The sequence below is a fragment of the Mytilus californianus genome, unplaced genomic scaffold, assembly GCF_021869535.1.
Source record: "Mytilus californianus isolate M0D057914Y unplaced genomic scaffold, xbMytCali1.0.p SCAF_10, whole genome shotgun sequence".
NCBI classification, from domain to species: Eukaryota; Metazoa; Mollusca; class Bivalvia; order Mytilida; family Mytilidae; genus Mytilus; species Mytilus californianus.
Window position 1 is genome coordinate 23,477,895 of NW_026262582.1, and position 23,685 is coordinate 23,501,579.

General features: G+C 34.1%; 4 long non-coding RNA genes across 5 annotated transcripts in view; 1 reads left to right on the forward strand and 3 right to left on the reverse strand.

The window, feature by feature from the left end:
• Positions 1-1,752: 1,752 nt before the first annotated feature.
• LOC127717800 (uncharacterized) lies at positions 1,753-3,510 on the reverse strand. The gene is made up of 2 exons (XR_007989382.1): positions 3,239-3,510; positions 1,753-2,235 (listed from the first exon to the last, which is right to left on the reverse strand). It is a non-coding gene; the product is annotated as an uncharacterized LOC127717800 (long non-coding RNA).
• A 2,570-nt stretch (positions 3,511-6,080) lies between these two features.
• LOC127717799 (uncharacterized) overlaps positions 6,081-23,685 on the forward strand; it is a 73,177-nt gene continuing 55,572 nt past the window's right edge. Inside the window, exon 1 of the long non-coding RNA XR_007989380.1 lies at positions 6,081-6,114. This is a non-coding gene — a long non-coding RNA (uncharacterized LOC127717799). The remainder of the gene's footprint in view (positions 6,115-23,685) is intronic.
• LOC127717798 (uncharacterized) lies at positions 14,361-16,625 on the reverse strand. 2 transcript variants are annotated; one of them, XR_007989379.1, is made up of 5 exons: positions 16,466-16,625; positions 16,006-16,097; positions 15,547-15,637; positions 14,995-15,363; positions 14,361-14,443 (listed from the first exon to the last, which is right to left on the reverse strand). It is a non-coding gene; the product is annotated as an uncharacterized LOC127717798 (long non-coding RNA). The 2 variants fall into 2 exon arrangements; XR_007989378.1 differs by lacking the exon at positions 16,466-16,625 and adding an exon at positions 16,190-16,215.
• On the reverse strand, positions 17,408-22,163 carry LOC127717797 (uncharacterized). Its single transcript, XR_007989377.1, has 2 exons — positions 22,097-22,163; positions 17,408-19,413 (listed from the first exon to the last, which is right to left on the reverse strand). It is a non-coding gene; the product is annotated as an uncharacterized LOC127717797 (long non-coding RNA).

Below are 23,685 nucleotides of genomic sequence, written 5' to 3' on the forward strand. Positions count from 1 at the left end.
TTTCAAAATTTTTACTCTTATGAGTCGAGTCATGTTAAGACAATTTCTATCCTAGACTAACCAAAAACTAGTTAAATAACTTTAATTATAATGATCTGTAACTTTTTTTTTAATTTACAATTTACATGTATATCAGATTGTTTCGTATATTCACATGTAGAATTTGATCTGGCAAGCATGTATATATATATTTACACAGCTCTATCATAACATTAATACACATATGTGTACATCAAATATACATGTATGCTGTAGTATATAAACTAAGAAATTATTGAATAATAAAAATTATTTTAAGTTAACTCCGTAAGCATGAAAAGCATAAAACGGTAACCAATTAAACATGTTAAATCAAAATGATAATATGAATTAAGCATGTAAAATATAAAATATGGAAGAAGAAAAATTATTCAGCAGAGGCTATCAATATCATGCTGATTATAAATGAAATTAAAAAAATAACTGTAATATACGCTTACCTTAAACTGGTATTCAAATATTGTTTAGTCGAAAGATTCTGATGGTAATCTTACAAGAATTTAGCTTGTTGGTTCTAAAGCAAGATTGATATGTGTACATACTGTATATACAGACCAAAAACAAATTGTCTAGCGTTTATTATCGTTGGGTTTCAATTTTGCGTTATAGCGTTTCCGATAAAGGTAGATCCAGAAAAGCGATTCGGACGCATGACATTATTTTCTGTTTTTTCTTTCATTTCATATTTTCAAATATAGGTCATTGCCAAATTTTAAAATATCAGGTTTTTTTTCAAACCATCATTGAATGACATGAAACGTTTTACAGCAGCTTCTTCATACAGCCATCGCTATAAATACTTTGATTTTTACTTTCTTTATCAATAAAATTTATAAATGAAAGTCCTTTAGTTTAAGCGATCAACATTTAAATAGAGTCTGTGGTGAAATATTTTGAAATATAAATAGAAACCTACAGGAAATGTTATATAGTCTTAGTAAAGTGATAAGTTCCTACGCTATTTATAATCATATTATGTTTTCTTAAATTTTCTGATTAACCAAATAAACATGATAAACAGGCTGAGTGTTCTTTCAGACAAAACAGGGTTAACGTGGGAAATTAGGAATGAAAAAAAAAGGCAATACTGTAAATAAGCCATCCCCTTAACATTCAAAGAGTAATTCGAAGATTTATAAGAAAGTAAAATAATATCTATTCATTTTTTTTTGTTTTATCAAATTTTAATGTTCTGACAGTTCATTAAAAACCAGGGACAGTGGCGGATCGTGGGGGGGGGGGGGGGGGGGGGTCCGGGGGTTGGAACCCCCCTTTTTTGGACGATCAATGCATTTAAATGAGGACATATGGTTGGAACCCCCCTTTCTCCTGGGTTGAGAACCTCCCCTTTTAAATTTGGCTGGATCCGCCCCTGCAGGGAGGTGTAAAATGTCATGAATTGGAAAAATCGTACATGTTCATTTACATTGAACACATTGTTTTTTAAATTCAACATTGAATGGATGATTTGGCTAATTATTTCAAGAAGCCTGACATTATATATGTATGGCAGTTTGTATATTTGTCAAAATCGACAATTTATAATTAAGATATAGCTTCAAAGAAGACAAAAAAACATGTTTCTTTTTAATTTTTCAAACATCTTAACATGTTGTCTTTCAAAATTTGTAAGTGACATGTTAGCTTACTGTTGGTTTTGGATGACAAACGCGAATAAAATTGAGTAATGTTTCGAATTGTTTCAATATCGAATAATAATAATAATATCTTTATTACCAAGATTACTTTATTTAGATCTTGTACATGTTCATTATTGTTGCTATCGCTAAAATTATTTTGGTAAAATGCATATGTTTAGCAGTTTTGAATTTTTGGTGCGTTGTTTTGAAACAATTATCATAATTGTAGTTATTGAAATAATATTTAATTGGTAGGATTTACTTAAATAAGGAAAAGGCTTAATCGCATATGCAGACTCTTCCAATAGGTTCGAACTTCTCTACAGTTGATTTTTAAAGTAAACGTACTTTTATGATATTTATAAACAAAATCAAAGTAAGTGGATGTTTAACAAGAATCACTGCATTGCACCTTTTTTTTTTTGCTAAATGTTTTTGATTATCTCTGTTACAGTCGTAATAGTTTTTGAAAACCTTTGTTGAGAAACATTCCATTTGGATCAGCACCGGACTTGGTCAGTTGCTCTTTAAATGCGTTGATATGTTGTCCAATATGCTGAAAGAATAATACAAAACACTAAAACAAATATAGCTAGGTGATAATTCAAATAATTACATTATCGATGTTATTATTATTGTGTACCATAATTTTACAACAAAAGGCGTACAATAGAGTAGACTAGTTTACACAAGGCTATGCTAACATATATTTAGTCTATAGTTATGTTTTAAGTATGTAAGATGCCTTATATAATATGCGCTTTTGAGACATTTTAGATCCAAAATTAAATCGTTCAAGTATACGATATGCAAGAGTTTATTTGCTTCTCAAATAGTGTCATCAGCAAAGCATTTAACAAGATATGGTTAGTACGTCTTTGAATTAAACTTAAGACATATGAAATCCAGAGTTAATCTCTATCTTGGATAAAAAGCCAAGATAGATAGCGACGTCTAAAATTTACGAAAAAAACCCAATTTCCTCTACAGATAGAGTTTCAAACTCCTTTGATCCGCTTCTTTCCGTGCTAATGACATCCTTTGACTTTGTAGCGAATTTGCTGGTGAAATGTCAGTGACAGACAGATCATTTGAATATCTGCCTGCACCAAGTCAGGAATATGACAGTTTTATTACATTCGTTCCATTCGTTCGATGACATGAGTCTACGTAACATGTTATCTATCGATCTTATGCAATGATTCTTTGTTATAGACATACATTCGGTAGTTTGAAATAACATTACCAATACCATTTTGTTTCTGCACCAGATGCGTATTTCGACAATAGATGTCTCTTCAGTGATGCTCGAGGATAAAATATTTGAAAAAAAAACAACCAAAAAAATCTTATGAATAAAACGAACAAAAGTACATGTATAGCCAAAGCTGGGTAAGGAATCACAAGTTTGCACGAGGGGAGACTTGAACTTGTGTTTAATACATGTATTTTTATTCTTTATTTCCAAAGATTATGTTTTAAAAAGTTAAATTTTGCATTCACTAAATGTATCTTTTTTAGAAAAAAACTCAATCTGACGGCTGCTTTTTTGTCCTCACCTTGTAAATATGGTCCTCAATACCAGGAAGAAAATCCTTTTTTTTAGCTAAATGTGGGACACCATCTAAAGCCATCCATTCTTTACCTACGTCAATGGAAAACTTTGCCCATCCTTTTTTGTTGACGACACTTACAATTTCAATATATAACACGTGACCAGATCCGCCATAGTCAGGATTTCCGATTATACCAGGACAAAGAACTGTGTCACTAAAAATGAATATTCCTTTTAATTTAAAAAAGGAGAGACATATGAACAATCAAAGGTCGTAAATCGATTAAACGAAGAAGGACGGACAGCATTAATTGTCAAGAACAAAATCAAATAAGACAAATAGAAAATTCAAAATTAACCCTGAAGTTGCAAACTAAACATTGATGAAAAACTATTATATATGTAAACACCCCTCATTTCATACCTTTTCAATTAGGAAAGCAGCCCAAAACAATGAATACAATATCCCAATATTGAACACTTACCTTAACTACAAGCACTGAAGCACATTTTGATTTGTTTCATTACACTCTATTTATATTAATTGTATCATTTATATAAACATCATTAAGTGAACAATCTTTAATTTTGCTTTGTCATTTTTAGTGATGCATTTCTATACCAAGCATCATGACTGATACAGTTCGTCTCAGTCGACACGAAGGAGAAGACGATGACTTTATATTGCAATAAAGTCATTGAAGTTGCCTAGGAAAAAGTAAAATAGCAAAAATAGCGAACTCTAAAGAAAATTGAAAACGGAAAGCCCCTTATTAAATGGCAAAATTAAAAGCTCAAACACATCACATGAATAGAAAACAACTGTCATATTCCTGACTTGGTACCGTCATTTCCTTATGTAGAAAATGGTGCATTAAACCTGGTTTTATAGCTAGCTAAACCTCTCACTTGTATGACAGTTGCATACACATTGCGATACACATCTTTGCTATGGTCTTTCAACTTGATGAAGTTTCTCACCTACATCTCATTGTAGCTGAAAAATTCATTCTCTTTTCTAAAACCATTGATAATTCATCATGTTCGATTTATTACTGTTATACTGTTGTTGAGACTGATAATGTCGTTCAGTAAGTTACGATTAATTACTTTTATAATGTTGTTGAGACTGATAATTTCGTTCAGTAAGTTACGATTAATTACTTGTATACTGTTGCTGAGACTGATAATCTCGTTCAGTAAGATACGATTAATTACTTTTTGGTTTCTTATGATATTTACCTTTACCCCATCATACGCATTTCAAGTACAACATTAAATGGATACTCATCTTTTCCCTCATAATTGTCTACTTTGTTTACAACGATTTGAATAATCTTCAACAGTCGGAGAAAATCTCCTCTCAAATCAAAGGCAAATTCCATATTATTTACAGGAGCTTTTTCAATGAACTGTCTGTAAAGAAAGTCATAAGTTTTCAACTAGGATTTTGATTTTGATTAGTCAAAAACCGGCCATAACAAACCATATACATGGTTGTCGCTGAAGATACGAATTGGAGATTTCGAACCAAAATAACTTTCTGTTCTAAACTGGCAGTCAATGATTACTTCTAATCTATTCGCTTAACACAGAAGAACGGTTTCCACTAGTAATGCAGCAAGAACTACTAAACAATTATATTTACATCCTCGATTATGGTAGGCTCGCAATGCTCAATTTTTGGTCGATTATGGTAGGCTCGCAATGCTCAATCTTTGGTCGATTATGGTAGGCTCGCAATGCTCAATCTTTGGTCGATTATGGTAGGCTCGCAATGCTCAATCTTTGGTCGATTATGGTAGGCTCGCAATGCTCAATCTTTGGTCGATTATGGTAGGCTCGCAATGCTCAATCTTTGATTTTATGTGTAGTGTTTTGTAGACTGTCGCCTTTTTTTGTTGTTCTCTGTTTTTCTTCGACTTATGAATGTTTTACTCACCCGTTTTGTCCCTCTTCCGTGTTTGCTAAAAGCTATTTATAATGTTTAAGAATAGTAGTTGACGAGAATAATGTGTACGATCTACTTAACCGGATATTCCGTTTCCATGATTATCGTAACACATACTATCAGCTTCATTTTTGGACGAAATGAAAATTGTAATCTATGCGATTTAACGTTTTGGTTTCTGCTAAATTTACCGAATAAAATATGGGGATTTACATTTAACTGCTATCAGACTCTCTCAAACATTAACAGAAGACGCTAATCTGTCTACTGGTGCAATATACCAATCTTGTGGAAAGCGCATAAGGACTTAAACCTATATCCATACTTGTAATTATTATTATTTCCCCTCTGCATTGCAGTACCCTGTACACGCTTCGACATTCTTACGAGTTGTAAGTGATAACGTCAAGTTGTTTAAATATCTATTTCTACGAATATGTCATAAGCTTACCTGAAATGAACAGCGTGTGGAAGTTCCTGATACTGGGTACCGGTCGGATAAATGATTTTCTTTAACGCGTCAAACGATGACCATGCATATAGTGGAGTCAACGAAGGATTTTCTGTTAGTATTGGTAATATCATCAACAGAGCTTCCGCTGACAAGTAGTCTTTCCCCTCTTTCCCGTCGTAATAGGTTTGGTTTGCAGTTTCTACTTTCTTCGTTTCTTTGTTTATTACTCGGATCAAGACATCGTCATTTTGGGGATTATAATCAAACTGGCTCAGTAAGTTGTAAGGAAACCAAAATATCTCAATCGACTAGTTTTCTTCAAATACTTGTTGTATATTTTTAACATTATAGAATAAGTCGTCTAAGTTTATGTATCGATTTTCCACCTCGACGATAATCTCAGAAATGAGTTTTATTGTCATATCGAATATTACTCCAAAACGTCCTCAACATTTCTTTGTCGTCAGATGTATAGGTTCTTAGTTTTCCATCACTTCCGATTATGCGTATCTTTACCACATTGTCACTTGGTGTGTTAGCATCCCATCCTACGCCCTGTTTGTACATACAATTTGATATATATATATATATATATATATATATATATATATATATTTTTTTTTATCCAACGCAATCATAGGTTTGAACGTTGTTTTCAATTTAGACTTGTTTATATTTTTTCGTTTGGGCTTGTATTATATTTGCCTTCGGGTTTATATGATCCGTTCATCCTATTTTGACTCCTCAAAATTCAAGAGTCTATTCTAAATTGAGGTAAATTGTATGGCTTTCCAAATACCGCTTCGATTTCTAACATCACTGATGAGACATTAATTGTCGAAATCCGGATATGATGTACAAAAACCTTTGCACCTTTTGTTTGCGGTATACCATCTTTTCCGCAAGTTTATTGTTTTCTGTTTAGTATTAAATTTATAATTAAGATCCATTTATTACATCGGTGATCCGTTTATTTGGCAATCGCCAATGGCAGCAGCAGGATTTAAGAACATTTGTTGTTCGACCTGTTAGTCAAATGCGTTTTGTTAAAATAAATTTTAACTTTTTTGGTCTTTTGGAAATTGATGTTTGTGCTGTATTTAGACTCTTCTAACAAGAAATTTGTTTTGCATGCACACGTATAAAAATTGCGGTTTTTATCCAACGCAATCATAGGTTTGAACGTTGTTTTCAATTTAGACTTGTATATATATATATATATATATATATATATATTATCATGCACAACCAACATAGTTAATATGTATACTCTACACTATTCAACTGGTTCCGTTTGTATAAAAAGGAAGAAGATGTGGCATTATTGCCGAGGGGTCAACTGTCCACCACTGACCAAATGATATAGATGCTAAGTCAATGTAAGGTCTTCAACAAAAATGAACAAACCTCATATCGCATAGCCAGCAATAAAATGTCCTGATTGATCTTCTTCGGACTTGAAGTAAAACCCAATCAATGGGCGTACATTTGGCTACGCGGAAATGTACAAGTACACAGGCATGTCCGATCAGAATGGAGACGTTAGATTTGATGCCTCATGTGAAGAGAGCGCCACACTCCCTGCACGTTTAGAACCTTAGAAACAACGCTTTGAGGGATTCGTACGTGGCCTGTTGCAAAGGTGATTTTTTTGCTAATCCAACATACCCTCATTTTCAGGTGGCAGCCCAAATTTCTCCGACCTTCATTCTTAACGGCCTTTTATACAGCACCTACTTATTGTGCTTAGTGTTAATTTGTTCTCATCCTGAACATGCATGATCTATTTGCCACTGGACGTTAAGCACTCAGCAATAAATAGATTATTTTAAAATAACATATACAAATTGTCCAAGACAACTTCTACAAAGACTATTAGGAAGACAAATTACTCACGTGACAGTCAGTTGCTACTACACTTACCATCTGAACAGCATCTGTTACAACAATAGCTGCAATATTTAACTTATTTTTCAGTTGGAACTTCTTAAAGGCTCCTGTCGTCACTCCAGTCAGAATGTCTACTTCGCTTTTTTTGCTCTGAAATGAAAGGATCAGTAAAAAAGAAGTAGACCTATGTTAATGAACATAACCCTTGTCCGTCACTGGTACCTTTTTCGACAAATATTCTTATACATGAAGTCTATACTTATGTGTTACAAGGATTATTTTAATGAAGTTTCTGTTAATTGATAATGTACAAAATGCTGAAATATTCCTAGCACTAAAGGTTTTTCTTTCCTCTTCGCTTAGCAGTATTTATCACATTCTTCATGCTCTTTAACTTAGGATTCAATATTGCCTTCCAACTGTTCTGATACAAGCGCCAACGAAGATGAAATGCGTACACAACTATAAACCTGACATCTTTGATGACTCTACATAAAACTCCTGGGTCAATGTCACTTTTGTTGGACGTGTCTTCCTTGGAGTTATCACCAGCCCAGTAGCAAGCACTTTTGTGTTCACATAAAATATCACTGACTTGTTTATTTGCCTTCACTTTGCTGTTTGTATACTACATTTTACACCTGGTATCTGCTGAGTGTTTCACGGTACGCTTGAAAAGCTTTGATGGAATGTACGACTGATTAAAACACTTATTCCACTAAAGATTATCTATTTGAATACACTCTATATGGTAAAATCTGTAATGTCGTGATTTTCATTGTATGTGCTGAGAGTCAGCCTAGGTAAACACTGTATTATATAACAATCGGACTGTTGAAAAGAAATAATAGCGTCCTTCTTTACTTTTCTAATCGAAATATAAAAAAGGGGGTTAAAGATGGCATATTTTGGATTAATATTGATTCACTCATAGGGTCTTTGCATCGGGAATAAACATGTATTCTAAAACCAGTTGATGGCATGATACGGGTAATGTTCTTCTTGCATATTTCATGAAAGCATGATACTAAACCCCAAAGGCGGGTGGGGTTGAGGGGTCGGGGATAAAGACATAATCTTTTGATCAGTTTAAATGAGGTCTGAAACTGGTATGTCAGTAACTGCTAGTAGTCCTTTTTTGATTTATGTTGATCATTGTCATTTTGCTTACTTTCTTCTGTTACCTATTCTAACATCGAACTCGAACTTCTTTTGAACTGAGATTTAATTTGCTTATTGCAGTGTGTATGTTTATTTCACATTGGCTAGAAGTATAGATGGAGGGTTGAGATCACACAACACATTTTTAACCCCGACCTGTTTTTGCGCCTGTCCTAAGTCAAGAATCTCTAGCCTTTGTCAGCCTTGTGTGAATTTTAATTTTGGTTCATTTATATGTTTCAAAGTTAAATGTGGCGTCAATTTTGCTGTACTAGTATAATTTTATGGTTAAGGGGCAAGCTGAAGCCCACCTCAGGGTGCGGGATTTTCTTGCTGTGTTGAAAACTCATTAGTTGACTTGGGCTGTTTTCTGCTCTTTGTTATCTGTTTGGCACATTCCCCGTTTCCATTCTCAATTCTTTTATGGAATATCAAAAAAACTGTTTTTTCCCTCAATTTGGAAAATGAAACATATTTCCCGTCCTAATCTGTAACCTCGATTGCGCATGCCTTCAATTATAAATTTGTGTGTTTCCTTTGCAGAATTTGATGAAGTTTTTATTGCATCTATCAGCTATAGGAGAAAGCAGTAAAGTAAAACCAGGGACAGCAAAAAAAAGCCATTTGGAACATTTAGAACATTTATTTTAAGTAACAATCGTGTAAGAACAAATGTATTTTGCTACCGATGGATTTGCATTAACATCATTGACTTGTTGTTTACCACCAGTGAAGTGATTCTAGTTCATAGCTACTTACAATGGATATTCTAATTCTGGAACCATCTTTGTAGTCGCTTTTCATATTCCTCACATAAATAAGTAATTGGTTGTTGTCTGAAAATATTGGCACCCAGCTGTGTCTAGATCCAGCACATCGCACACGTAAACCTTCCTCTGATGCTGCTAATATCAATGTCTGCAGTTCTTCTTTTGTAGTAGGAGATGACGAAATAACCTGCACATCTTGTGTCTCTCCCCAGTTTTTAAACGTCTCTATCTGTGTAGCTGGGGACTTCCCAATGCGCATTTGTAATCTCAATAGTTTAATCTTCGATATCGCCCTGAGAAATTATATTTTGTATTCAATGCAATTAAAGATATAGGATCGACGGTTATTTATCAAAGAAATATAAATCAGTGTACATATATTGATAAAATAATACGTTTAATGTTATTTTCGGAACTCACATCGTAGTTATTAGGAGGCGACATCTTATACCAAAGTTCGAAAATATATTTTTATAGTTAAAATGCGCATGGCAGGTGATGCATGCGAAGCAGAAACCGCTTACACTGTCATTTCAACTGGTCTCGCTCTGTTTGAATTTTATGCTTTTTCCCTAGTGTTTGTTCTCTTCCTAAAAGGGTAATCCATATTTGAACATTGGTAAGCTACTGTCGCCTTAACTAATATACAAATCAGGATAAAATGTCCGAGGAAACTGATTTAACTGTAAACTGGTAAACAGGATAAGTGTCTCTTGCTATACATCCAACATTCTTCATGTAAATCTGAACTCAATAAAAATGTCACGCAAGGAAATAGAAAAACAGCGGTATATATGCATATCAGACTATTAAGTTTGGTAGTTCAAGATATTTATCATGAACCATGTTTCTCTTGTTTAGACAAAGACACGGTAGATAGGTCAACCAACTCGTGATGAAAACCGCCGAAAACTCATTCAGTTTCTATTTTAGTGGTTGTCAGTTATGACTCAGAACAACGCCATACGACAGGGTAGAGGGATAATCGAACTGACTGAAAAATGGAAAGTTGACAATAGGGAATCTATAGTCGTCACATCTGTCATACATCCTTCTTTGAAGCATAATATTAAGCAAAACTTCAATAGGATCCTTAAAGTCAAATGTATTAGAATAATTATATGAGATGCAGGCAAAAATATCAATATTGTCACCCTCTATGTTGTGTTTCGAATTACTACAATACAAAGAACAAATCATGAATTTACTTTCTTATAAACACTTACAATTTCGTTTATTTCATACTGTTTCGAACGGTGTAAATCATATATCAACGTGCTAGTTCGACCGATTAAGACTTTTGAGCATTCAATGTTCTTTTCCATTATCAGTTATACATGAAACCCACTCTTGATCTTTTCAAATATGTAGTTTGATCTGTCTTATCTTGTATACCTTTTAACGACTTCTGATTAAGCAGAATTCGTAAAATATGGCGGTCAATCACGGTTTGTAAATTATATTATATCTTTTGATAGCACTGCATACACCTGCGCATTCATAAGGTCAATACAGTGTTTTATATGGTCGGATTTTTTGGCCGATTTTCTTGTTCCGGCAGAAATTCAACACTACGATAAAAATTATTGGAAAATTCTTGGAATCAAATACAAAATTCTTTTTTTGTCGTTTTGTAGTGATGATGTGACATAATGAAAAAGGCGACCATGCATGAAGTGGAAGATACCCAGGGACAGTGCTTTTTTCAAACAGCATTTTAGGTGTTCACTATCACGTGGACTATAATGTTCGACAACTACAGGATGAAACTAGATAAAAAAACACACATGCCGTTTTATGTACAAATGCATTCTAAATTAGTCATTCTCTGTAATCATCAACATATGCTTGAAATGGAACTTCACAGATCTTAATAATATTTAATACAATTACAGTGTACTAAGACCCTTTTATTATGGTACCATTAAACATTTTCAGCGCAACACGAACCCTATCGACAGAGTGCATTTTTATTTGTGCGTTTACATAGTTACAGACCCAATATTGTCATTTGTTTATGTGAATTCCGGAATTCTCAGTTATCACCAATAATATGGTTAACTATTTGTTAAATTTACATATCTTTTATGTAAAGTGTTTGCATTCCAAATAAATCACATATTGCTGTGAAAAATGATCTAGTGAATTGTTTAAAAACGCGGCTACTGATGGCAAAACTTGACAACTTTACTTGTAAATTTGACCATTTTTAACAACATTCAAAAGAATTTGAGTGGTAATATTGTTTAAAGAATTAAGTTTAGGATTGCTTGTTTCTGACAACTTCGCAAGGTTTTATCAAGAGTTATTTCCCTTGTCGAAAATCTTTTCTTTGTGTTTTGTACAAGTGAAAGTGAAGGTAGAAGCAGACGTTTACAAAATATGTAATTTGGAATGAATGTAAAGCCATGGCTGAATAATTTTGATAAATGTCACACAGTAACATAACTGTTCTATGATTTATACAGTCCTTTCACAGTTTTGATGTCATAGTTCAGTATTTAATTGCGGCATGGCCTGTCAGTGTCACTTCACTTCATCAACTGGATGTTCCGGGAATATTATTTCATTGAATGCATGTGCTAACATAGACATTACAATTATTTTCACTGAAAATGGATTACATCCAACAAAATTTAATATTCAGAAATGTGGTTATATGTACTGAACATTTCAATCATTTTTTAAAACTAAATGTTAACCGCTCGAAAAGAACAGTATGTCAACCTCCGCCAGTTTAGAGCTACCATCCAGGGTTGAACTACAAATCAAGCCGGTCTGTGCGAATCTGCGAGGTTGAGATGATCCTACGCAGCAGTGATATTATTATATTAGTTGGAACCCGTAAGTATAAACAATTCTGACAGTATGAACGTTTTTGTAAAACTATCACAGCATTTACATGCTTGCAACTCAAACCTATCTTTGTTTGCAAAGAAGTATGTTCTTTTAGGATAAGGAGAACTGCCCTCCATCTGTGTACACTTTGTCCGTTTTTGTTAAAACTTTTAAGGCCTATAATATAGGGTAATGAAATCTTTATCAACGGTGCTGTCCTTTTTTTTTTAAGTGAAAATCAAATATTAATAAAAATATTGTCCACCATGATTACTATTAGATCAACCAATAGTAGCCATTCTGAAGCAAGGATGAAGGTAGGAATTTATCGCTACTGGTACCATATCAAATTGATAAATTGATTAAATTTGTCAAAATATGCTCAATCCAAAATGTCTATATTTTTAAAAAGTAAATTATTCATCTGATTTGTCTTCGTCACAAATTCCGAAATCAAGTATGCTAGTTCCCCAAATCCAATACTTTAAAAGTAAGCGATCCCAGGTTCCTTGCTCCCTCTCCATCCAAACAAAATGTTTTCTGATAAAACATATTCAATATATTTTTTTTTAATTTTCAGTTTCTATTGACTTTTGGATGAATATAATGTATATATCATATTATATAAGCAATACTCTAGGTAAACAAACATTTTTTTAGTGTATAATTGTTGTTCATAGAATCCAAGTTTTATACTTATTCTCTCATATGTCAAATGTATGTGTGAGTGCCAAGGTTGTGTAAATCACAGAAAATATGCAAAATCATTGATGAGAAAAAGCAAGATATACAACATGTACACCACAAATTGACTTTTAGTTTCCTTTTTATGGTTGTAATAAATATAGTATATGCTTCAAATCATACCAAGATCACAGCTACAACAGAAAAATATACAATTATTTGCATACTAAATTTATATTGAAGAAGGGCTATTTAATTTTAATTCGAAATAATCCTTAATTGGAAACATTATTTAGCATGAAATATTTTTCAGCAATATGCATGAATATGTTAAGAACTGTAAATTCATAATTTTGCGATACTTTTATTAAAGAAAAAAGGCGTCCCCAAAATTAAAACTCACATGTATGTAGGTGCGATAAGGACTTTATTTGGCCCCCAATATCAAATCTATTATTTGAAGTCGGAGAGTTTCTCATTTTGACAAAACAACAATTTAAGAAAGTCGATGAAAGTAAAATTGAACGATTTTCGTAGAACTCGAATAGATGTTGGATAAGTTTTGACGGAATCTCCTCGTATATAAGATAGATTTGGCATACATTATATATAATAATTTGTGATATCAAAAACAATGTAACGAAATATTTTATGTCTACTCATGCTATTCGTGTTTCCGTTCTGAAAAAAAAAATTGTTGCTTTCCAAAAACTTGGTTAAAAAACAAAATTGAGGCTTATTGCTACGTCATGAAAAGAACGCTGATACGTAAATTATGTAAATTATTTATTCTATCTAGCCATTATTCTGACTATAATACATTGCCATCATTATTTGGGCGAACGTTATGGAAAAATTCAAAAATGACCTAAGATAAGTTTCATAGACACAATACTGTCCTCTTTTTTACTTATTTGTGACTGACGTCACCGATGACGATTCATTACTGAATTTTAATTTGCCATAAGCAACACAACAGGTGCCACTCAGGAACTGTTTTCCTTTCCGGATACATGAGTTTCCTCTGGCCTTTCATGGGGGTTAGTGTTGCTCAATCTGTATCGTTCTTTGTAAAATTGTGTGGACTGTTTACCTTTCCGGATACATGAGTTCCCTCTGGCCTTTGATGGGGGTTTGTGTTGCTCAATCTGCATCGTTCTTTGTAGAATTTTGTGGACTGTTTATCTTTCCGGATACATTAGTTCCCTCTGGCCTTTGGTGGGGGTTTGTTTTGCACAATCTGTATCGTTCTTTTTTGAATTGTGTGGACTGTTTACCTTTCCGGATACATGAGTTTCCTCTGGCCTTTGATGGGGGTTTTGTGTTGCTCAATCTGTATCGTTTTTGGTAGAATTGTGTGGAATGTTTACCTTCCGGATACATGAGTTCCCTCTGGCCTTTGATGGGGGTTTGTGTTGCTCAATCTGTATCGTTCTTTGTAGAATTGTGTGGACTGTTTACCTTTCGGGATACACGAGTCCTCTGTTGCATTTGATGGGGGTTTGTGTTGCTCAATCTGTATCATTCTTTGTGGAATTGTGTGGACTGTTTACCTTTCCGGATACATGAGTTCCATTTGGCCTTTGATGGGGGTTTGTGTTGCTCTATTTGTATCGTTCTTTGTAGAATTGTGTGAACTATTTACCTTTCCGGATACATGAGTCCCCTGTTGTCTTTGGCAGGGGTTTAGGTTGCTTATTTGTATCGTTCTTTGTAGAATTGTGTGGACTGTTTACCTTTCCGGATACATGAGTCCCCTGTTGCCTTTGATGGGGGTTTGTGTTGCTCAATCTATATCGTTCTTTGCAGAATTTTGTGGACTGTTTGTCTTTCCGAATAAATGAGTTCCCTCTCGTCTTTTATTTGGGTTTGTGTTGCTCAATCTGTATCGTTGTTTGTAAAATTGTGTGGACTATTTACCTTTCCGAATACATGAGGTCCCTCTGGCCTTTGAAAGGGATTTGTGTTGCTCAATCTGTATCGTTCTTTGTAGAATTGTGTGGACAAATTACCTTTCCGGATACATGAGTTCCCTCTGGACTTTGATAGGGTTTTGTGTTGCTCAATCTGTATCGTTCTTTGCAGAATTGTGTGTACTGTTTACCTTTCCGGATACATGGGTTCCCTCTGGCCTTTGATAGGGGGTTTGTGTTGCTCAATCTGTATCGTTCTTTGTAGAATTGTGTGGACTGTTTACCTTTACGGATACATGAGTTCCCTCTGGCTTTTGGTGGGGGTTTGTGTTGCTCAATTTGAATCATCCTTGGCAGTATTGTGTGGACTCTTTAACTTTCCGGATACATGAGTGCCCTCTGATCTTTGATGGGGGTTTGTATTAATCAATATGTATCGTTCTTTGTAGAATTGTTTGGACTGTTTACCTTTCCGGATACACGAGTCCCCTGTTGCCTTTGGTGGGGGTTTGTGTTGCTCAATCTGTATCGTTCTTTGTAGAATTGTGTGGATTGTAACTTTTCCGGATATATAAGTCACCTGTTGCCTTTGATGGGGGTTTGTGTTGCTCAATCTGTATCGTTCTTTGTAGAATTGTGTGGACTGTTTACCTCTCCGGATACATGAGTCCCCTGTTGCCTTTGGTGGGGGTTTGTGTTGCTCAATCTGTATTGGACTTTGTAGAATTGTGTGGACTGTAACCTTTCCGGCTATATAAGTCCCCTGTTGCCTTTGGTGGGAATTTGTGTTGTTCAATCTGTAACGGTCTTTGTAGAATTGTGTGGACTGTTTACCTTTCAGGATACACGAATCCCCTGTTGCCTTTGGTGGGGGTTTGTGTTGCTCATTCTGTATCGTTCTTTGTAGAATCGGGTGGACTGTTTACCTTTCCGGAAACACGAGTTCCCTGTTGCCTTTGGTGGGGGTTTGAATTGCTCAATCTGTATCGCTGTTTGTAGAATTGTGTAGACTATTAACCTTTCCGTATACATGAGTCCCCTCTGGCCTTTGATGGGGGTTTGTGTTGCCCAATCTGTATTGGACTTTGTAGAATTGTGTGGACTGTTTACCTTTCCGGATATATAAGTCCCCTGTTGCCTTTGGTGGGGGTTTGTGTTGCTCAATCTGTATCGTTCTTTGTAGAATTGTGTGGACTGTTTACCTCTCCGGATACATGAGTCCCCCCTGGCCTTTGATGGGGGTTTGTGTTGCTCAATCTGTATCGTTCTTTGTAGAAATGTGTGGACTGTTTACCTTTCCGGATACATGAGTCCCCTGTTGCCTTTGGTGGGGGTTTGAATTGCTCAATTTGTATCGCTCTTTGTAGAATTGTGTCGACTGTTTACCTTTTCGGATACATGAGTCCCCTTTGGCCTTTGAAAGGGAATTGTGTTGCTCTATCTGTATCGTTCTTTGTAGAATTGTGTGGACTGTTTACCTTTCCGGATACATAAGTCCCCTGTTGCCTTTGATGGGGGTTTTTGTTGCTTAATCTGTATCGCTCTTTGTAGAATTGTGTGGACTGTTTACCTTTCCGGATACATGAGTCCCCTCTGGCCTTTGATGGGGGTTTGTGTTGCTCAATCTGTATCGTTCTTTGTAGAATTGTGTGGACTGTTTACCTTTCCGGATACACGAGTCCCTTGTTGCTTTTGATGGGGGTTTGTGTTGCTCAATGTGTATAGTTCTTTGTAGAATTGTATGGACTGCTTATCTTTCCGGATACACATGTCCCCTGTTGCCTTTGGTGGCGGTTTGTGTTGCTCAATCTGTATCGTTCTTTGTAGTATTTTGTGGACTGTTCGTACTTTTGTAGTTTTTCCTTTAAGACGATGACATTGTTTGTTTTTTTTCTACTTATGGTTTTTATAACCCGGATTATTTTTTTTCGCAACTTTTTAATCTTTCTCAATACATTTTGAACATGAGTCTCTTTAAAGCAATATGCTTTCAAGTAAGACAAAATGTTTATGTTCATCCATCAAATATTTAAAATACAAAATTAGAATTTAAAAATGTATAATATTTGGGGCGTTCAGTGTAGAAAATAAAATTTTAAGTATAGGGAGACTTAGTTCGAGGTAAGATGTCTGTTCATAATAGCTAGGGATAAACAAAACTTAACTCCGATACATGCTTTTATGCCTGTCCAAAACCTCGTCTTTACTTATATCTAAATGTTCAGTATTTTAAGGAATTTGATGTAAAAGGCAAATCGTTGATTTTCGCAGTCAAAGTTTTTCACACTTTTTTCAGACTTTGGGCGATTTAGAGCTTGACATATTGTATTGACATCTGCATTTTGTTAAAGACTGATGGTTTCTCTTGTATGTCATGTCACTGGATTGCTGTCTCAGTGACGTAAACCGGGACCACTCCTTGTTACAACTACATGTTCAGAAGTTGGTTAAAACGCGAATTGACAGCGATAATGTTCTGAAACATTCCAGAAAAAAATTCAAAAACACAACAAAATAACACATTCGTGTTTAATCTTATAATTATTTACAGTTTACGATGTGTAATATTATTTACAAATAAGTTTGATAGTCTTTGCCTAATGCAGTTCAGATCCTCATCTTTAACGCATTTACGTTGCATTCATATCGATGTGTTTTTTGTTGTTTTTTTTTCATCTTTCGTCGATGTACTTTCAATTGCAAATTATTTGCGTTTATGTAAACAGAAGTATTGCAAACATTGTCATATTTAGCTGCGTTTGATTAGTACTGTCGGTAACGCAAGCTTCATTCCTATTTAAAACATATTTTTCTTTTACAAACAATCCGTAAACGTGTTAGTACATAAAGTCAAAACGTTAAGGAGTTTTACGAGTATAAAGTAGGCTAAATCTGAAAAGTTCGAAGGCAGAATGTTCTGTTCCGGGAAGTCCCTCCAAACAAGGCGCACCACATATTTCATGCAGTTGGAGAACAAGTAGTCCCGGCAGAAATATTGACCAATCAGCTGCCGAGAACAGTTTTTTCACTAGTGAGGGGAACATTTTTTTCACAATCGATTGGGAAAGGTGTAAATGGTAAAAAATTTTAGAGAATAACCGTTCCACAATAGGCCACACAGAAGACTGTTCATAATAGTTTACTTCAAATACAAGCCCGCTTATGTATTTTTTCGGTAACATAATCTCTTTCGATCTTTAATATGATAAATGTTTAAATCTATCATTTATTTTTAAAAAGGTATGACTAATAAGTAGCCTTCTTCTTTCTTTTGTCTGATAACGTTATATCTTTTCTGCATGACTGGGCCTCTTTCATTCTCACCGGGCAGCTTAATCTTTATTTGTAAGTTTGTCTAGTAAATGTCAAGTGATATTGTCTTAAATCGATCCCTTGTTTGACTGGTTTTGTACGCTCTGAATCTGTAATTGTCAGTAATATAAAACTAAAAACTGATAGACGCAGGAATATCCAAATTATACAACTCAGCAATATTGAATCTTCGGAGTTATTATCCTTTCATAACAAAACTGGCCAAACAACCAGGTTCATAATTGTACGGCGGTTGTACAAAATCTGATTTTCATCTTCATATTCACCATATTCTCTTTCGGAATCTATAACTTTAGCTCGCACAAGCAATGACCGCAGTTTGAGAACTGCATTCACAATGCCCTAAAACAGAATTCCAGATATGCTAATCGGAAACATTCTTTGTATCAATTCCGATCGGTTCTTTGTGTCCGTTCATCAGTTGTAGTTCAACATCATTTGGATTAGGAATTTCTTCATTTATAGTTCGACGTTGCCCTTTACTTGATATGCAAATTGAGAATACATGTATTCTTTTTCTTAGGCCTTTAGCGTTATATAATACAATTGCTGCTATAACAAATGTTACAACAATCGCAATAATAGAACCTGCTACCATACCAATATTATTTGTTTCATATTCAGTTGTTTGAGATAGATTCGGTGCAGATTCGTTAGTACGGTTTCCGTCATATGGCTGTATGTTTGGTCCTTTTGTTTTCCAATCATTTGAAATCGTAGTAGATCTTGTTTTAAAATCATCATGGATTAACATTTCTTTTGACTGCACTTTTGTTCCTTTTGTTTTCCAAACATTTGAAGACGTAGTAGATCTTGTTATAAAATCGTTATTGATTAACCTTTCTTTTGGCTGTACGATTGGTCCTTTTGTTTTCCATCCATTTGAAGACGTAGTAGATCTTGTTTTAAAATCATTATGGAATAACCTTTCTTTTGGCTGCATGTTTGGTCCTTTTGTTTTCCAAACATTTGAAGACGTAGTTGATCTTGTTTTAAAATCATTATTGATTAATCTTTCTTATGGCTGCACTTTTGGTCCTTTTGTTTTCATAACATTGTTTGGTAACTTGAATTCATTCCTGGATATAGAAACGCGCGCGTCGTTGGAAGAAACTTGTTTATTTAATTTAGATTTAGAAAGGTATTCTGACCTATTGATTTCTTCTCTACCTTCCCAAATATGATCTGGAAATTTAAATATATTTATATAGTTCAGCATGATAATGGCATTTAGATAAAACATAGTACTTAGCAATCCTCAAATACATGTACATATAAGTAAACTTTTTTCATTATATTACTAACCAACCAGGTGCGCTCGACTCGAATCTATATTGGCTAGGTTTGTCAGTTTTTCTACCGAAGGTCAGTAGTTCTCTCTGGGCGCTCAGTTTTCCACTAGCATTAGAAATTGGCCACCACGAAATAGCCAACAGTGCCTAAAGTTGCGTTAAACACCAATCAATCAATACTAACCAACCTGTCGGTTAGTTTTACCACAAGATATTAACTAGCTTCTATTATGGTCTTGCCATAAAGTGGTCGGGGCCATATAATGTTACCCTTATCCGTCATTCCGTCATTCTGTCATTCTGTCATTCCGTCATTCCGTCATTCTGTCATTCTGTCATATCTCATTCCGTCATTCCGAAACGAAAAATTATACGGACTTTTTTCTAAACGCCTTCACATATTGAACTGATTTTTAGTATGTGACTTTACTATGATGAGTTACAGATTGAGTTTACGTTTGGTTCCGCTCCGCTGATTTTTGCTGAAATAACGGGCTTTAGACTTTGATAATTTGCGAGAAGGGCCGGGCCATTCGTGTCGTTCCGATACATCTAGTAGCTACATAAATTAATCTGAAATACATCGATTTCTTTCATTTTTTTAAAATAAAGTTGTCAAAATTATGAATCATAATAAATGGACTAGTCATTGATTGTCGTTCTCTTTTGTTCCATTTTCCATACGATTTGAAGGGACATGTAAGTATGGACAATCTCTTTATAATACAATGTAGCAATGCATTTAATCGTCACATAATAATCATCTCACATGGGTAAATGCCACAAGTATTTTTACGGTATTACAAAGCCCTATTTTTCTTTGAAACAATGAAAAATAAACTATGTGGTTATTTGAAATAATCCATCTTTTATTCATTTTTTCAGCAGTAACAATTCATCCTTTGTTTCATAAATAGTTCGTTACTTATGTTAAACTGGAGCATACAATCTAGGCATTGAATTGGAAAGAATTGGAATTTGTACACTCTTGCCAAAAGTTGAAGCTGACGTTTGTCAATATTTGTGCATGTCCATTCCCTAAAAGCTCTCCTGAAACTTTCATAATTCCACTGACCTAGATTGAAAGAGGGGGAGGGAGAATGGGGCTGTAATCACAGAAATTAGATTATCTCAACAGCACGTTCAAGTGCTAGTCCTAAGTCAGGAACGTCGATATTGACTTCGTTTATTGGCTTATTGTTGTTTTGTGTTGCTTTTGGGGGTTGGGGGGTTGGTGGGGGGGGGGGGGGGGGGGGGTGAAGTTAAGGACGTTTTCAATCATATTTTTTTACAACATTTATAGGCTGATAGCGATTTAGAGCTGAGTATAAACTCCTGTCACTATATTGTTGAAGTCTGTTATTTACCTCAAGATGTCTCTTAAATTTGTCTTTAAATATAATGAACATATACTTACAGAAATTAAATGTCATTTTGATAGATTTTAGGTACGTTTTGTTTTCTTCCTAATTTTGTATGTTACCAAATTTTGATTTACAATGAAAGTTAAGATACAAAAAATAAAAGGTGGCATAATTGCCACCGAGCCAATCATACACCAGGTACCAAGTTACGAGGATGTGAGCTACTATAAGAATGTAAGGGCCACTTACTATTACATGTATTTTGCATTTGAGAATAGGGCATTACATGTAATTTAATACGAGATCGACATATTATTTCCAGCAATTTTAAAAATGAGTAACAATATGTATAAGATATATTGAAAAAAAACAATAACATATTGCTCATTATTATCTAAAATAAATATTCGACTTACCTATATGTGGTAAAATATAGATACTCATTACAGAATGTTTCGTTTTATTTTTAATTTTTCTTATATATATGTTTTAATAGACGATATCATTTCATTGTTTTAAAGACGAATTTCAGGTGTGATAGCAGAATAATAAATTTAGGGAAATTTTCAATGTATATATGAGTAAACATGATATTTATAGGAAGGGAAATCAAAAGTCTATAAATATAGTATGCATTTAAAGATTTTTAATTTCCCAACTCTGAATTGACGTATATATTTACCAAACATGTCATCTCACAGTTAGGCTGCTACCAATTTATTGATCAGCTAATTGTCATGTTAATTAGTCTATACGTTTCTCGATTAATACAGAGAGAGCAACGATGATATATATCAAATGCTTATAAATCTATAGAGACTATTTAACTTTTGTTAGTTTTTTTTTGTAATTTGAATCATGTCTTCAATTACAAAGAGGAAAAGTGATTTTTTTTCTAAACAAATATTGTTTTGATTTTTTTTACTTTAAATTTTCAATTTCAGCAAACAATTGTTTGTTCACCTACCTTTTGCAACATTTTTTCTTCTTCTTGCAATTAAGATGCAAAAATATTCATGCATTTAAAAAAAACGGGCTCCCTGAAAAACTACGCAATACATTTAAAAGATACGCTGGTTGCAAAGTGGTCCTATCTTATCGGAAATATTTAAAATTAAAATTAATAGCTTATTTGGTTATGCATAGCATGAATATGGTGTATTTTTTTTAAATACTAAATAAGAATACGTTTGAAATTAATTGTTTACTTACTGTTTATAACTGTACATGTATAACGTTGGTGATGTGAATGAGAATATTGTCTTGTTATGATATTTTGTTTATATATAAATCTAACATGCCTATGAATTTCCCAAAAAATCTATTTTAGGAGTTTGGATTAACCATGTTAACTAAGGTCGGATTATTTTCAAGTATGTTTATTTACATCTTTATAATCATACAAGTGTTAGAGTTGGCGGAACCTATCCTACGTTAGTTATATGCATGATGATGAATTGGTAAAAGAATGGTGTAAACTTGTAGCTAAAACAGATAAACTTTTTCTGTTTCTCTGTTTATGAGAAAATTAATCTTCAATCTATAAGTAAAATTGGTACCGTACGTTTATTTTAAGTCATGTACATTCCATAAATCTTGCAGTTTGTGCTTAGTTCCCACATTCACATCTAGAACATAACTAAAAGACCACTTTCGAGTTCGTTGCATTACCGTCAAAAACTTTGGTTTTAGTGAACATCATTCGTGCGTTTAGGGGCATCGTCACTTCCTTCCCATGTTGAGCGAGCGGTTGAAAAATATGATGCTATATTGCACAAATTATTCGGCAAATTAAATTCTTATATTTGATAATCAGCACTGTTGTCATTAGGGAATTGCGATTAAGTACCTACGGAACAAACATTCTCTCTAGTTTATCCTGCATAACGACGATCACGAAGACGCATGATGAATTTTAATAGTGCAGGGATACAGGCGATTACCTCTATCTGGTAAATAACGTTAGTATGGTGCGCATAATTGACGAACCTTTCTGATGAAGGATATAACTCGAAAGTGGTCTATTCTCATGCATCTTCCATATCTGCCTGTAAACCCGGCATATGGCAAAATTTGGGGTACTGTGCTAATTTGCATATCGGCCATATTGCCTTATCATGACGACAGCCATTGCAATAGGATTATACATGCCCTTACATAAAAATGCAAATATGCCAAATCAACAATTTGTTTGCATACTGGTGAATTATACATGTTTTTGCCTTCTGTTCGTGTACAAATAAACAGTGTCTACTTTGAAAACTTTCGGCCTTTTCAGTTTGAAAATCGGAAGCGTGACTCTAGTATAATTGATATATAAAATAACGAAAAATCGTAAAAAGCAAAATTAAAAAATAAATTAAGATACAAGAGTACGTTCATGATTTGTTTGCATATAGAGAAATACCTTGCAGTTGGATTTTTAGGTTAAACATCTTTTATCTTACATGCTCTCTTAAGTTTTCTGCCAAATTCTTTTAAAAACATGAAGATTTCATCCTGCCCGTTTCGTAAATAGTCAAATTTTCAGCATTTTTCCTTAGAATTACACAACATATTTGTAAATATCCGCTAATGGAAGTTTTCAGAGACACGTTAGTTTTAGATCAAAGACGGAAAAAGACTGGATTATCAATAAATTTGATATAATTCATATTTTCAATTTACAATTAAGGGAAGTAATTTAATTAAAAGGGCCCAGGTCACGTGGTGCAAATCATATAAGACATAATTTAAAGTACCTAGGATTTTGACCCTATTTGTTCGACCGTGGAAGACCCTCAAGGGTAGTCAAGGTCGTA